At 40.8% G+C, this 15,094-nt stretch overlaps 1 long non-coding RNA gene across 1 annotated transcript in view; it reads right to left on the reverse strand.

The window, feature by feature from the left end:
• Positions 1-15,094, reverse strand: part of LOC131499372 (uncharacterized) — an 800,352-nt gene that overhangs the window by 780,081 nt on the left and 5,177 nt on the right. The window contains exons 2-4 of the long non-coding RNA XR_009255831.1: positions 10,076-10,240; positions 2,729-2,872; positions 2,481-2,575 (exon numbers count right to left, since the gene is read on the reverse strand). This is a non-coding gene — a long non-coding RNA (uncharacterized LOC131499372). The remainder of the gene's footprint in view (positions 1-2,480; positions 2,576-2,728; positions 2,873-10,075; positions 10,241-15,094) is intronic.

The following is a 15,094-nucleotide window of genomic DNA, read 5'->3' on the forward strand; positions in this document are numbered from 1 at the left end:
TAAACATTAAAAAATTTTAAAAAGAGAGAGAGAGACAGAGAGAGAGAGAGAGAAGGAGGGGCAGAGAGAGAATGCCAAGCAGGCTCTGGCTGTCAGCACAGAGCCCAATGAAGGGTTCAATCTTACACACTCTGAGTTCATGACCTGAGCTAAAATTAAGAGTCAGACGTTTAACTGACTGAGCCACCCCGGCGCTCCTAATTCCTAGCATTTCTACTTTCTCATTTCTCCCCAGTTATTCACTGGATTCACTGGGGATTCACTGGATCATGAACTGCCAAAACAGTGTTAAAATCTGGGTGCTTCAGGGCTTATGGGCAGAGACACAAGAAGTGAAGAGTGCCTTAGGGAAATGAACACACATCTCCCAGGTCAAAGAGTGAGCTTGCACTGGCTGATTTTTCCCCTCTCTTCTGAACACATTCTCTCCATCTCCCTGACACATGACGCAGAGGACTTCAGCGTTGTAAGGAAGAGGACTGAGATCTGGAGATGACGGAGTGACATCCCCCGAGAAAGAGCTTCCTCTTGAGCTCGGTCACCCTTGGTCACTCTCACCTTCCATGTCCCCAAAACGGGCCAGAGCAATGCTTATAAATTATAAAGCGCTCCCCTTCTTAAAAACTGCTCTACTGGCATCCCACCGCCCTCAGACGAAGCCTGATTTCACAAATGTGGACTCGCTTCCACGGTGTGCACTGCTCTGTGAGGGCACATGAGGGCACACAGTGCTCAAAGAAGCAGAACCGGACAAGAGTGAAGACAGGTGTGAGCCCACAAAATGAACTAAGAACCTCACCCCTGGTAAAATCATCCCGCACAGCCCTGAGAGGAGCAGACCACTCAGAGAGTGAAAAAGAAAACGAAGCCACGTCACATCCAAGTCATGACCCCTTGGTCTCAGCCACGAGCCCCAGCAGCATCACAGGGAATCAGGAAGAACACTTGTTCTTTCTAACACCTTGCACATCGAGAGGGCAGAGAGTCCTCTAGTATCTCCCGGGCTAGCTAACATCCTAGGTTCAGAGGCTGCTCAGTCCTGGCATGGCTCCCAGCTCCGTGACCTTAGGCAGGTTCGTTTCTCTCACAAGCCTGAGTGTCTCATCTGTACACCAGAGACACAAATAGCACCCACCTCATAGGGTTTGCTGAGGACTTAAGAAGACAACAGATAAATTAGTACTTAGCTCAGATCATCAATAAAGATTAATTAATGTTGTCATTTACTAACGATCATTCATAAACTTGTTATCATTCTAAAACGCGGTAAGAACCTCACTATGTGCCCAGAACTAAGCACAAGGCCTCAAGCCATGGGCGGAGGGATCAGGTGAGAGATGGAAGGAGGGTAACCAAGTTCACGGACTGATGTTGAAATACTTTCTTCTTAGACAAGCACCTTGGCCTCGGTCACAACTTATTTGTTCTTCTCATAGGCGTTATTCTAACAGACTTAATTATCTGGCTTCCAGTTCCAGAACAAATTAGAGGCAGCCACACTGCTACGAGCAGGCACACCGTCTTAAGACGTGGAAGATGCCTCATCCCCACATCCAGCTCCCACTTCTCATGGGTCTACACCCCCATTCCCTTCAACATTCCTGACATACTATGATTCATCTCTCTTTGTCCCTGAAATGCATTCCATCCTTTCTATCCCCTTAAATCAGAATCAAATGCAATGTTGCACGTGTGGCTTGGCCAAAAATTATGGGAGTCCCGGTTTTACGAGGACGTCACAGACACAGTGAGGTCCGGTAAATGAGTGAAGAAAGCAAGAATAGGATAAGAAACGGTGTCTCTTTTGTGAGCAAATGAAGAGAAAATGCCCAGCCAAAGGCATCCCCGCATCCGTCACAAGAACGGCCAATAGCCTGACCCTGGTGATCTGCGTGAGCCACATGGGACGTGGCATTTGGGCCCAATAAGACTGAAGGAAAGAAGGGATATTTCAAGTCGCGGGAGAGCAACACTCCCCCTTTTGGACACAAACGAGGAGACCGAAGCCACCTTAACAACCATGAGAGGAACAGCCCATGTGGAGAAAGACGGAGAGAACCCACATCCCTGATGAAGGCTGAACGAATTGCTGAACAATCACCCCTGGACCACAGCCTCCCTCCTGACTTAAGAAAGAGAACAAACGTTCTTACTGTTTAAGGCGGCGTGAGTCGGGGTTTCTCGGCTCGCCCTTAATAGTGTCCTAGGAACTACAGAATTAATGTTTTAACTTTAAAGCACTGTCATAACCCAATAAGATCGGGAGCTCCTTGGCTGGGAGCAAATAGAGAACCCTTGGGCATTTGAAAAGTGAGAGGTGCTCCAAGTGCAAAATTAGAAAGACTTCGTACAAGAAATATATACAAACTAGCTGATTAATATACTGTTCATACTGCTTACATTCTTGACAAAACATTGCCTTGGGTATGTTGGACTAAATACTGTCATTTGCAAAGTTGATTCTACATGTTTCTTTTTACCTTGTTCTTAAATGCGGCTACCGGAAAGTCTGAAGTCACGAATGTACTCACATCCAGCGGACAGCACTCGTCTTGCTGTATTTCTTCCAATCAGCCTAAGGATATGAGGTCATACAAAACTAGTTACTCCTATTTCACTTACTGTCAGCAAAAACATTTGAACTTTTCCTACCCTTCCTTGTGCTAAATCATTTTTCTCCCTTCCTTTCTCTGTATACTTATGTTTTCAGCCTGCATGAGGAACTTACACAGTTATAGCTTATCTTCAGTGGGTGGAAATGGGCCAGTGGTTCACCAGAGGGCGTGCTGGAAATCTGTGGGGGCAGGTGGGTTGTCACATGATGGGCAGGGGCTTGCCTGTCCCCTAGAGGGGACTGTCCCCCATGCCATTCCTATAGATGAAAAGTATGTTTATACATAACCGGCCAGAAGCAAATTCCATCTGAGTTATGAATACGGGGGGGGGGGCGGTGCACAGGGTTAATTTAAATGAATTTTCCGGGAAAGCAACTACAGAGGTATACTTTGTTTTGTTCAGAACTTTAGAAGTTATTCACCTCTTTAGAAACCCGCATCATTTGTAACAGCGCCCCTACTGGTTGTTTGTGTCACTAGCGGGGCTCGACTGCACTGGTCCACATCTGAGCTGCTACAGTAAGGCAATTCTACGCATATGTATCAATGTACTTATTTCATCCTTATTTCAAAATGCCCCCTAGGAAAAAAAAAAAAAAGCCTCAATACTATTCAGCTGAAGATCAACTTACTTCTCTGAAATCCAAACTGAGTCATTAGTTCAGAGTTGCAAGCATCTAAGTACCGTCAGTTCTGATGTAACACAACATATGCATTCCTAAAAAGTCAGCTTGCTCCGCAAAATCGCGCAGCCGAAACCACAGGGCCTATGGGGAAGGTGGAACAAGGGGGCACGACACCGAGTGACTTTGACAGTGACACAGAAAAAAGAAACTAGTAACAGTGGTTGCATGTTAAATGGTTTTATACACGTTAAATAAACACGCAGGTACTACAGAACGATGCACCTGACCTTGAAGAAGACCTGAGGTTTGCCTGTATAAGTATGGGCAATGGAAGGGCTATGGCTCGTGAGTTGGTTTGGGGTGGAGGAAGCAGGGCCACCCGAATCGAAGAGAAAGGGGATGGGTGCATGGTACCACCCAGGTGAACCGAGGCAGCCGGCAGATGTTTGGGCTGTGCATGTATGTACGCTTTGTGTTTTCTATAAGCATATTTAGACATCTTTTTCCTAATCTGTCCGCCAGCATGGAAATTTATATGCTGTCTGGCTGTGTGCTGTGTGTATTTGTGTTTTATGCATAAACAGAATAATATTTTTTGTTCCCCAAGAATGCACATTTGCCCTCCTGGGGACAACACTGCTCTCTTGAGATGCCTGCAGTCGAGGTACACAGAGAAGATGGTGGGAGCACAGAGAAGAGGGTGACTCATCGCCTGGGACAGTCGGGGAGGGCAGAAGAGGAAATGACATTTGAACCAGGTTTTGTAGGATGAGTAAGACTTGCCATCTGGGAAAAGGGATGGAAGGAGCTCTAGAAGGAACAGCTTCTAGGCGTGATTGTTAAATGTTTGCACAGCATGGGGTGCACTGAGAGCTACACATCCACAGAAAGAGTGGGGAATTTAGAAATACAAATTTTAGTACGATTTGAGAGACAAACGGACTCTTAAGAGGTATCAAATCCTAGAAAGCTTTTGGGGGCAGGAGTGCATAAGGAGCAGAAAGTGGGAAGAACGCTGAGTTATTAAAGTAGGTATTAGGTTCCTTTAATTTCAGCCTATGTCTCAGATGGAAAGACTCCTGTGTAATAAATAATAGAGCACACTTTGGGCATAGTTCATTCACCACACTCCCAGACACATTTCGAATACCATTCAAAGAGTCGTGGAAGCTCTGATTAATATACAACACAGAGCTCTCTCCATATACTCTCAAGGGTAAAAATACTGCTGAAAAGCCAGTTCTTTTAAAAGCTGAGCATCTAACACCACCTTGTGAATGATAATAAATGGCAGGCGAAGCCAGAAGGTACACTGGCCCTCTGTCTCGGTCTGCAAGTTTTATGTGCACAGAAATACAGACCTGCTCTTTGGCCAAGAGAGCAGGATCATCTTCCAGTGAGATCAAGATTTCCTAGGAGACTCCTGGTATTTCCCAATTCCAACTTGATCAAAAATAGCAACCCCAACTCTCATGGGTTGTTTTCCTTTTCTTTTTTTTTTTCCCCTCCATATTCCCCATTCGAGCTCCCTTAGGAACGTGCATCTATTTGCCATTAAAATGATATTGCGGTCATTTTTTCTAAGGGCAGAGAAGTTTAAGGTTTTTCCATAACATCAAGTCCCTCCCTGACCTCATGGAACTTGTCATCCATCAAAGAGAGGCACCGAGAACAAAACTACACAACTAATTTCAAATGTGATGGCGACAAGGGAAGATTAAATAGAATTAGACGCACACGACAAACGTAACTTGGAGGCCACAACTTCATGTACAAATCAGGATGCTTCATGCTGTGCAGGGGGGGCACCATGACAAAGACAAGTTCATTTTTTTTTTAAATGTTTATTTCTGAGAGAGAGAGAGACAGAACATGAGTTGGGGAGGGGCAGAGAGAGAGGGAGACACAGAATCCAAAGCAGGCTCCAGGCTCTGAGCTGTCAGCACAGATCCCAACGCGGGGCTTGAACGCACAAACTGTGAGATCATGACCTGAGCCGAAGTCGGTCGCTCAACTGACTGAGCCACCCAGGTGCCCCAAGACAAGTTCATATTATGGGTGAGGACGAAGAAAGAGCATGGGATTCTCATGGGAAGAAATATGATCACGTTTGCCCTCTCTAATTATTGTAATTAGATCTCTAACCATTTGAGTGAGTACTGTCCAGCAGCAGATTTACTTCTTACTGCCCATCATGGACCCAAAGAGAATTATGCGGGGACATTACAGCATTATTTGTAAAACAGTAATAATCTAAGTACACATCAAAAGGGGAAGAGTTACATGCATGGAGTACTTCTAGGCAACGTTCAAAAGAATGGATGAGGGCTTACATATACTAATATGAAACTACATCCAAAAAATACTGTTGGGTAAAAAAAAAAAAGTGAACTGTAGAATGACATGTAGGGTGTGCTTCCATTTGTGTGAAATTTAGGGAGAGACACAGAGGTTCAAGTAAAGTTTCACATACACAGACCATCTCCAGAAGAATACGTAAAACATGATGACGGTGGTCGCCTGTGTAGGGGAACCGGGTGTACGAAGGTCAGGGTGGTAAAGAGACATATCACTCACTACATTTACTTTACTATTATTGGAAATTTGCCACATCTAGTTAGAGAAAAAGTATCTCAAACAGTACAGATGGAGAAAGGTAGCGTTAACCAGCAATGGAAACTATTCATTTTATAATCTGCCCTCCATCCCGTGTGTTAGCTTCACAGAATTCTCTATATGTTCAGAAATGAGGTAAGAGGAATTATCTGGGCAGAGACCAAGATTCAGATGTGACTGGGGGCAATCAGGGAAGAAAAGAAAGGGGGCAAAGCTTCGCATGAGCAACGGACAAAGATACGTGGGCTGCTGATCACAAAAGCTAACGGATGCACCTGGGCCCGGAAATATGATTTTAGGTGATAAATAGACACTGTTGGATGAAACTGATTCACATAATGATAACATTATTCCCTTTTCCAATCTTTTTTTATTGCTCAGATATAGTCAAAGAGGAAGTCTCAGTTTGGTGCAAGTATGTCTTTATGACCTCTGGACACTTTCCTGGAGTTAAAATTTGATAACGTGTTTTGATTTGACTGTATTTCTTTTCACTCCCATCCTTCTTAGAGAAAGGATCTCTGGTTTCCCACTTTTGGTGTTGAAACAAAGCTTCCTTCGAAAACAACCGTGTTTAATTTTGATGTTTTATAATGAGCCATTTTCAAGGAAAATATTAAGTAACACAAGACACGCAGGGATGGCAAAAATCGTGACTGAAGTTTAGCAAGCAGTGCCTTGAGACAGATTCTTCTAGGTCTATGGCAGGGAAGCTGTGCAGTTGTATGGTTGTGATTGTTGCTGGGTTTTATTTTCATCCCACCAAACAAGCGCTGAATAAAATTGAGGGAGATTTTTCAGCAAGCTGAAGTTTTGTCCTCATCGCCGACAGTATTTAACAAGAATAGCCTTAGTTTCCTAGAGTTGATTCCACGGATGACTAAAAAGACCCAGAACCAAAAATACAGGCACCAACTCCGACGGCCTAATTAGAAGTGTGATTCTTGCCCCGGTGGGGAACACTAGCCCTTTTGTTACATCCCAGGAGAGAAGAAACACCTCAACCGAAATCACATTTTCCTCCTTTCTCCCTCTCCAGTGCCACCATTTTTTCATTAGCTAATCCCAATTAGAACACTTTTTTTACTAAAGCCATAAATCTCTGCCTTTCCCAATAAGCATAAATTACATGGTAAATAACTGTATTCTGTGTCTGTCCAGAAAAATAAAACACTCTTTCTTTCTTCCTCTTTCTTTCTTTCTTTTCTTTCTTTCTTTTTCTTTCTTTCTTTCTCTTTCTTTTCTTTCTTTTCTTTCTTTCTTTTCTTTCTTTCTTTGTTTTCTTTTCTTTCTTTTCTTTTCTTTCTTTCTTTCTTTCTTTCTTTCTTTCTTTCTTTCTTTCTCTTCCTTTCTCTGGTATTTTACGAGACTCTGAGCTGCTAAGTCAACGTTCACGCTTTTTGATTTAGGATTTCTCCCCCCTCTCATCTATCACTCGTCTACAAAGGCAACACTTCTTTTAGAAAGAAAACTACCACCAATGCACTTCTCTAAAATTCATCCTAATAAAAGTATGTTTTTTCTTGCTATTTCTGAGTGACTCCAGGTAGAGGCAAAAGCTTGATTGTTGTGTTAAAATCTATCTCTGCCATTTCCTGGCTAAATGGCCCAGGACCCTCATGATAGCTCAAACCCAGGTCTGAATCATCAACTAAGGAGACAGACCTCCTAAAATTTGTCCCAAAATTAATGAAGAAACTTATTAGTTGCTCATACTGCATAAACAAAAGTGGTGATTTTTTTCATTGTTGTTCCTTCTCTGGTCAGCAATTGCTTAACCCAACATTCTCTACGTTAAACTAATTAAAAGAAACATACCTTATCCGTGATTGATTTTCAAACTCATTTATTACTCGTTTCTCTATGGTTTAATTTAATTAAATTGAGCAGCATATCAAATATTGATTTTAATAAAATCTTGATTAAGACTCGAGCAATTATCAAACACAATTTTCATACCATTCCTGCATTTCAGTGGAACCAACCTGAAAACCAATTTGCTTTTAAAATAAAGAAGTGATCTTATACACATACACACATTCCCCCCACCCCCACCAGGCCATTTTCAGAAATACAGAAAAAAAATGGCCTCCCAATCTTTTCGTTAGCAAGATAAGCAAAGATAAGCAGCAATCTCCAACCGGGGTTCTGAAAAGCTTAATCCAGTTGGTCACCTCATCTCCAATCAGTAGTGGAAGGGAAAAAACAAATTAGAATCAATTCCTTTGATAAACATTAACTTAGCAACTACTATGTACAAGCCACTGTCCTGTACTGTCCAACACAAGGAGAGGTAGTCAAGAGCTAATCCTATAGCCAGTTTTAATGTGTGTGGAAAAATCCATCCACACATGAGAGTCTTTAATTTTATTGAATAATGACCAGAGAAGTACATGTATTTCAATTCTTGAAATTACTCTGCTTGTATGATTTATGCGCATAGACTATTGTTAAGAGAATGTAATGTAAATGTGATGGTATAAATTACCAATAGTATCATATTAGCAATTAACTATAAGTATAAGACATTTAACAAGTTAAATATTTGGTTTGATAGTTAAGTGCTAAAAAAAAAAAAAAAAGGAAGAAAGAAAGTCTGGCCAATAGCTATCACAGCAGCACCATCTAGAGGATTCTGAAAAGTAACACAGGGTCATTCCCCCAACTTGCCATTCTTCCTCTTTAGGCGAAAAGAAAGGCAGCTATAGAGTTCACCATCTTATGTCATTTTAAAGCATTTTAATTCTGTCCACATCATTGAGCATCATCTTAAATCTTGAAATGTTTATGGAACAGCTAAATGAGATGGAATATTCTCAAAATCGTAATGCAATTGGAACAAGGATCCCCGCTGTCCTCCTGGGGAGGCAGTACTGGGTGTGTGCTGAAGGATCCCAGGCCCTGGGACACTGTGACCTGGGCCATGGCTCCCCTCTCCGCCCAACACACACACACCTCCTTATTCTATCTTGCCAAAGACTGGACAACGGGTAACATTTCAAAATCATGCCATTCCTGAGCTACTGTCCACTGTGTATTTACGTTGAGTTGAGAAAAAAATAATAAACTTTCTATTATTAAAACTGTTTACACCAGCACATCCACTTACTAATTCCGTTCCATTGGCCTAAGCTGAATCAATGTCCTGGGGTGGGTTGAAAGAGAAATAATAAAACATCTCACTTTTTTTTTTTTTTATAGTTCTCATTCCCCTATCGTTTCTGTAACTTTTCTGAACCAGAGAACTGCTTTGGAGTCGTGTTAAAAGGATTACAATTGAGATAATAAAACATGTCTGCTATTCATAGGAACTAGTCCTCCCCTTACATTATTTGGTTTCAGAATTTCAGGCAATTTTGTAGACCCTCGGTCGGCTACAACCTCACAGGGAAATGGCAAACATGTACATTCAGTGTGGCCCCGGCCAGTGGGGGATGGGAGGAGGGCTCACCTTCATTTCCACTGGGGGGCGCTGTCCACCTCGGGGAGAGGGGACGGAGTCACAGTTTGCCAGGCCAATTTGCAGAAATCTGAGTTCACCTGCATTCTGAAGTCAGGGTTCTCAAACGAGCGCCCTAGTAAAGGGTCAGAGATGGGCAGTGAGTGGGTCATTCATGGTGATTCTCTACTCTTGACGTAAATGCAATTGGGCCCAACTGACCAAAGGAATACGAGGTTTTGCCTAGAGAAACCTTTTCCCCATGCTGTATGCTAAAGCCATCACTAAAAGTCATGGCAAACTGCAATGATTTTGGTTCTTTCAAATGTCTTCATGTTCTGGCACAGGCTTTTCCCTCTATTCTACCTCCATACCTCTTCACTTCGTAAGTGTCTGGTTCTGGTTTGTGACTTAGCTCAGATATGACTAACTCCAGGAACCCTTCCAGGACTCCCTTACATTGGGTCAAGATGACCTCCTATGTGCCTCAACTGCATCCCATACTTCTCCCATGAGGAAGCTTGATGTAATTACTTGTTTATTAACTATGTCCCCCATTAGGCTGCAGATGCCATCAAAGCTGGGGGGATTTCTATCTTATTCACAGTTGTATTCCCTGCATCCCCAGAGTCTCAGCTCAAAGCCTCCATCAAGGAATGATCGCCCTATATAAGCATGATTTATGTTGGGGAGGACTCTGATGTTAGGCACACAGCCTGCATTTCTTCGCCTTCCAAAAACATGGGCCTCAATACCCACTGGTTTTCTTCCTCACTTACCTTGTTCTCTTAATCCCTACAGTCGTCAGAAGAGAGGCCCAAGTTTCCACAAGGTAAGCTGCCTCTTGCTATCGAGGATTATGGCAATTCTGCTTGGCCATCTGTTCACCATCTCCAGAACTTGTTCTAGGATCCGCAGACAACCCATTTCTATTCCTGAGTCAGCTGCAAGAGAAGCGGTCAACCAAAATATTTACAGTAGGGATCTTTCTGGGACGTCTGGTGAGCTCTAATGAAGCGAGAGTCAACTGGGAGGGAGATGAGACCCCCCACCCCCACCCCCGGCTCCTCCTTCCAAGCAGGTAACAAAGTCCTATCCTCTACTGTATGCGGTTGACATAATAGCACAGAAGGAAAACAAGGAAGTTCAACTTTGTTTCTGGTTCAACTACTTATCGTGTCCATGGAAGGACTATGATATTCTAGAGCTAGAAGAGCATATGGCCATCTAGGTAACCTGAAGAGTATAGTGGCACCCAAATAGAGAGTCAGAACCATCCTGGGAAGTTCCAGACTGTGATGAAATAATATATTTACCACTCTGGATCCTTTTCGGTCATCTGTTTCGCCTGAGACTACATCTGGAAAATGGAAGTAAACCTGCCAGGCTCGAGGGGTCATTGCGAGGGCAACTGAGACAGGCCCTAACAAAGTGCTTGGAAAACTATGTCCACCCAACAAAAAATGAGAGATTATTAATGTTAATAGAACGACCACAGACTGCCTCATCATCCCATAGCCATTTTCCTCAATTTTTAAAGATCTGAAGAGAATATTTCACTGCTAACATCCTGACTTAGGTTTCGTTGGAAGATAAAACTTCTAGCCAAATTAGCCTAACATACATGAAATGATAATCAGTAGATCCTGAGAGTAAGAACCAACTAGAGATCATTTAGGGTATAATAAAGGGGAAATAGTATATATAGTTGTGTTATTTTGTTTACTTTCATACTTATAATTGTGTACACAGGAACATACATGCTGAGTACCATAAGTAAACATTTTTCAGGGGCGCCTGGGTGGCTCAGTCGGTTAAGCGTCCTACTTCAGCCAGGTCACGATCTCACGGTTTGTGAGTTCGAGCCCCGCGTCGGGCTCTGGGCTGATGGCTCGGAGCCTGGAGCCTGCTTCCGATTCTGTGTCTCCCTCTCTCTCTGCCCCTCCCCCATTCATGCTCTGTCTCTCCCTGTCTCAAAAATAAATAAACTTTTAAAAAAAAATTTTTTTTTCAGCCAGGTCCCTTACATAAATCTCAAGAGTCTTTGGTCATTCAAAAAAAAAAAATTTTTTTTTTTTTAATTACTGGAAACTAGCAAAACACAGGATGAGAATTTTCTAAAACTGACAAAAGATATCAAGCCAAGGCTTCACGAGGCAAAACGAACCCCTAGGGGGATAAATACAAAGAAAGCCACACACACACACACACACACACACAGACACACAAACAAGCCAAAACAAAACAAAAAAAAACAGAGAAAACCACACAAAATGAAACTTCAGTGTATTAGTGATTGTTTCTCCACATCCTCACTGGTGTTGTCCCTATTTTTTATTTTAGCCATTCTGATAGATGTATAGTGCTACCTCATTGTGGTTTTAATTTGCATTTCCCTAATGGCTAATGATGTTGAACAGCTTTTTATGTGCTTAGTTGTCATCAGTATATCCTATTCAATGAAATGTCTTTTGCCCATTTTCTAACTGGATCATCCATTTTTTCACTGTTGGGTTTTGAGAGTTCTTTAATTATTTTAGATACTAATCCTTTATCAGATATATGATGTGCAAATATTCACTCTTAGTCTGTAGCTTGTGTTTCATTCTCTTAACAAGACTTCTCACAGGTACTAACCTTGATTAAATCTATCAATTTTTTCTTTTTCATATTGCACTTCTGGGGTTAAGTCCATAAGCTCTTGGCCTCACTCTGCAGTAGAAAGATTTTCTCTTACGTTTTTTATTTTTCTTAAACTATAAAAATTTTACATTTACATGTAAGTCTGTGATCCATTTTGAGTTAATCTGTATATAAGGTGTGAGCCTGAAGTCAAGGATTTTGTTTTGTTTTGATTTGGTTTGGTTGCTTATTTTGTTTACAGTTATTGAATTTCTCCAGCACCGTTTATTGAAAAATCTATATTTCCTCCACTGAATGCTTTTGCACCTTTGTCAAAAAATCAGTTGGGCATATTTGTGTGGGACTATTTCAGAGTTCTCTGTTGCGTTGACCTGTATGTTTATCCCTCTACCAATACCACACGCTCTTGATTACTGTAACTATGGAATGGGTCTTGAAATTGGGTACCATGATTCCTCCAACTTTATTCTTCTTTTCAGAATCATTTTACCCATTATATTTCCTTTGCTTTTCAATATATATATTAGAATGATCTTCTCTATATCTATAAAATACCTTGCTGGGATTTGGGCAGAAATGGTGGTAAGTCTGTATATTAATTTGAAGAGAACTGATACTCTCCCCCATTCATTTTGATCTTCTTCATTTTCGTTCATCAGAAGTTTGTAGTTTTCAGCATACAAGTCTTCTTCAGGTTTTGTTATACTGATACATGGGAATTTCATTTCTGTTTGTAAGTTCCTTGGCATTTTCTACACAGTCAATCGTGTTATCTCCAAACAGGGACAGTTTTATTTCTTCATTTCCATCTGTTTGCCTATTATTTCCCTTTATTGCCTTTTTGAACTGGCTAAAAGTTCCAGCCCTGTGTTAAACCACAGTAATGAAAAAAGACTTGCTCCCAGTTTTAGGAGGAAAGGATTCAGTCCTTCAACATTAAGTATGTTATCTGTAGCTTTTTGGGGGGATGGCCTTTGTAAAGTTATAGATGTTCTCTTTCATTCCTAGTGTGCTAAGTGTTTTTTAAAATCATGAGTATTAAATTTTCTCAAATTATTTTTCTGCCTCAATTGATAGAATCACATTATGTTTTTTTCTTGTTAGCCTGTTACAGCAGATTACACTGACTGACTTTTGAATGGTGAACCTGCTTTGCATCTCTGGGAAAAGCTCCAGTTGGTAATGGTGTATAATTTTTTTATACATTGCTAATGCTATTAGCTAATATTTTCTGAAGGATTTTGCATGTACATTTATGGAGGATATTGGCTCATAGTTTCTTTCTTTCCCTTTATTAATTTTTGTGTACTGTCAATGTCTGGTTTTAGTATCAGCATAATGCTAACTTCATAAAATGAATTAGGAAGTTTTCCAAACCCTTCCATTTTCTGAAAGAGACTGTGTATATATCATATTAATTATTTTTCAAACATTTGACAGAATTGTATAGTGAATCTCCAGTGAAGATTTCTTTTGGGGAAATTTCAAATTATGAATTCAATGTCTTTAATAGTATAGAGCTATTCAAATTACCTATTTCATATTGGGTAAATTTGGTGGTAGGCAGTTTTAAGAAATTGGTCCACCTCATCTAAGTCCTCAACTGTATGTATGTGGAGATATTTACAGCATTCCCTGTCCTTTTTATGTCTGTAGAGTACGTAGTGCAATTCCATGCTTCATTCCTGATAATGCTAATTTGTATTTTCTCCCATTTTTATCTTTGACCATCTTGCTAGAGACTTGTCAATTGTATTGATCTTTTCAAAAAACCGACTCCTTGTTTATCTATTGTTTTTGTTTTAAATTTTATTGATTTATGCTCTTATCTTTATGATTTAGACTCTTCTGCTGACTTTGATTTTGCTCTTCTTTTCTACACCCTTCCTGTGAGAGCTCACATTATTAATTTAAGATGTTTTACTTTCCTAATGTAAGCATGTATTGCTAGCTTTGCTCTCAACATTGCTTTAATTGTACCCAATTTTGATATGCTGTATTTTCATTTTCATTTAATTCATCGCTCATTTGTTGGCTTCTCACTAAGATCTCCTCTGTGACTCATGGATTATTTAGAAAGTGTTATTTTCCAAGTGTTTGGATATTTTCCTATTATCTTTCTGTTACTGATGTCTAGCCTACCTGTAGTCAGAGAACATACTCTGTAGGATTTCAATTCTTTTAAATTTGTTGAGGTGTGTCTTATGGTCCAGGATGTGGTCTATCTTAGTACATGCTTTGTAGGCACTTGAAAAGAATATGGATTCTCCTGATATTGATTGTTCTATAAATGTCAAATAGTTCCTATTGGTTAATGATGTTGACTTTTCCATCCATGGTGATTTTCTGCCTGATTCTTGTATCAGCTATTGAGAAAGAGGTGTTAAAATCTTCAACTAACACTGAGGAAATGACTACTTCTCCTCTCAGTTCTGCCACTTTTGCTTTATAGTGTGCAGCTCTGTTGTTTGGTGCATATATTTTTAGATTTGCTATATCTTCTTAGTGAAGTGACCATTTTATCATTATATAATGGTCCTCTCTATACCTGGTGAATTTCTTTGGTCTAAAGTCTATTTATCTGATATTAACGTAACCACTCATGCTTTCTTTGGATTAATGTTTGCATGATATATCTCTTTCCCTCCTTTTATTTTCTATATGCCCATATTATCATATTTGAAGTCAGTTACTTATAGACATCATACAGTTGTCATGTTTCTTTTAATACAATCGAATTATCTATATCTTTTTATTGGTGTATTTTAGCTGTTTATATTTAATTATTCATATGCTAGAGTGGAGATGGAAGTCCAGGCTCCCCCAATGGACTTCACTGAAACTGCTGCAGAGGGTGGCGAGGTGCCTAATTAGTTAACTCTGAACAGGATGAAAGAACTGATTCCTTACTGAGCCTTCTTTGACATCATCCTGATAGAGGATGAGGGGCAGTTATAACAAGGTGAGAGTGGAAGTCTATACTCTCCCCCTGGCCTTTCTAGTCTGTGTGTGTGTGTGTGTGTGTGTGTGTGTGTGTGTGTGTGCGCGCGCGCGCGCGCGCTATTTAGCTGGAGTAGAATGCTTATTTTCTACAAGTTTGTGCCTTGTTCAATGGCCTTTTCCCGGTCCTTTGGCTAAAGAATAGGCATTTGTTG

Source organism: Neofelis nebulosa, chromosome 17 (genome assembly GCF_028018385.1).
Source record: "Neofelis nebulosa isolate mNeoNeb1 chromosome 17, mNeoNeb1.pri, whole genome shotgun sequence".
Taxonomy (NCBI): domain Eukaryota; kingdom Metazoa; phylum Chordata; class Mammalia; order Carnivora; family Felidae; genus Neofelis; species Neofelis nebulosa.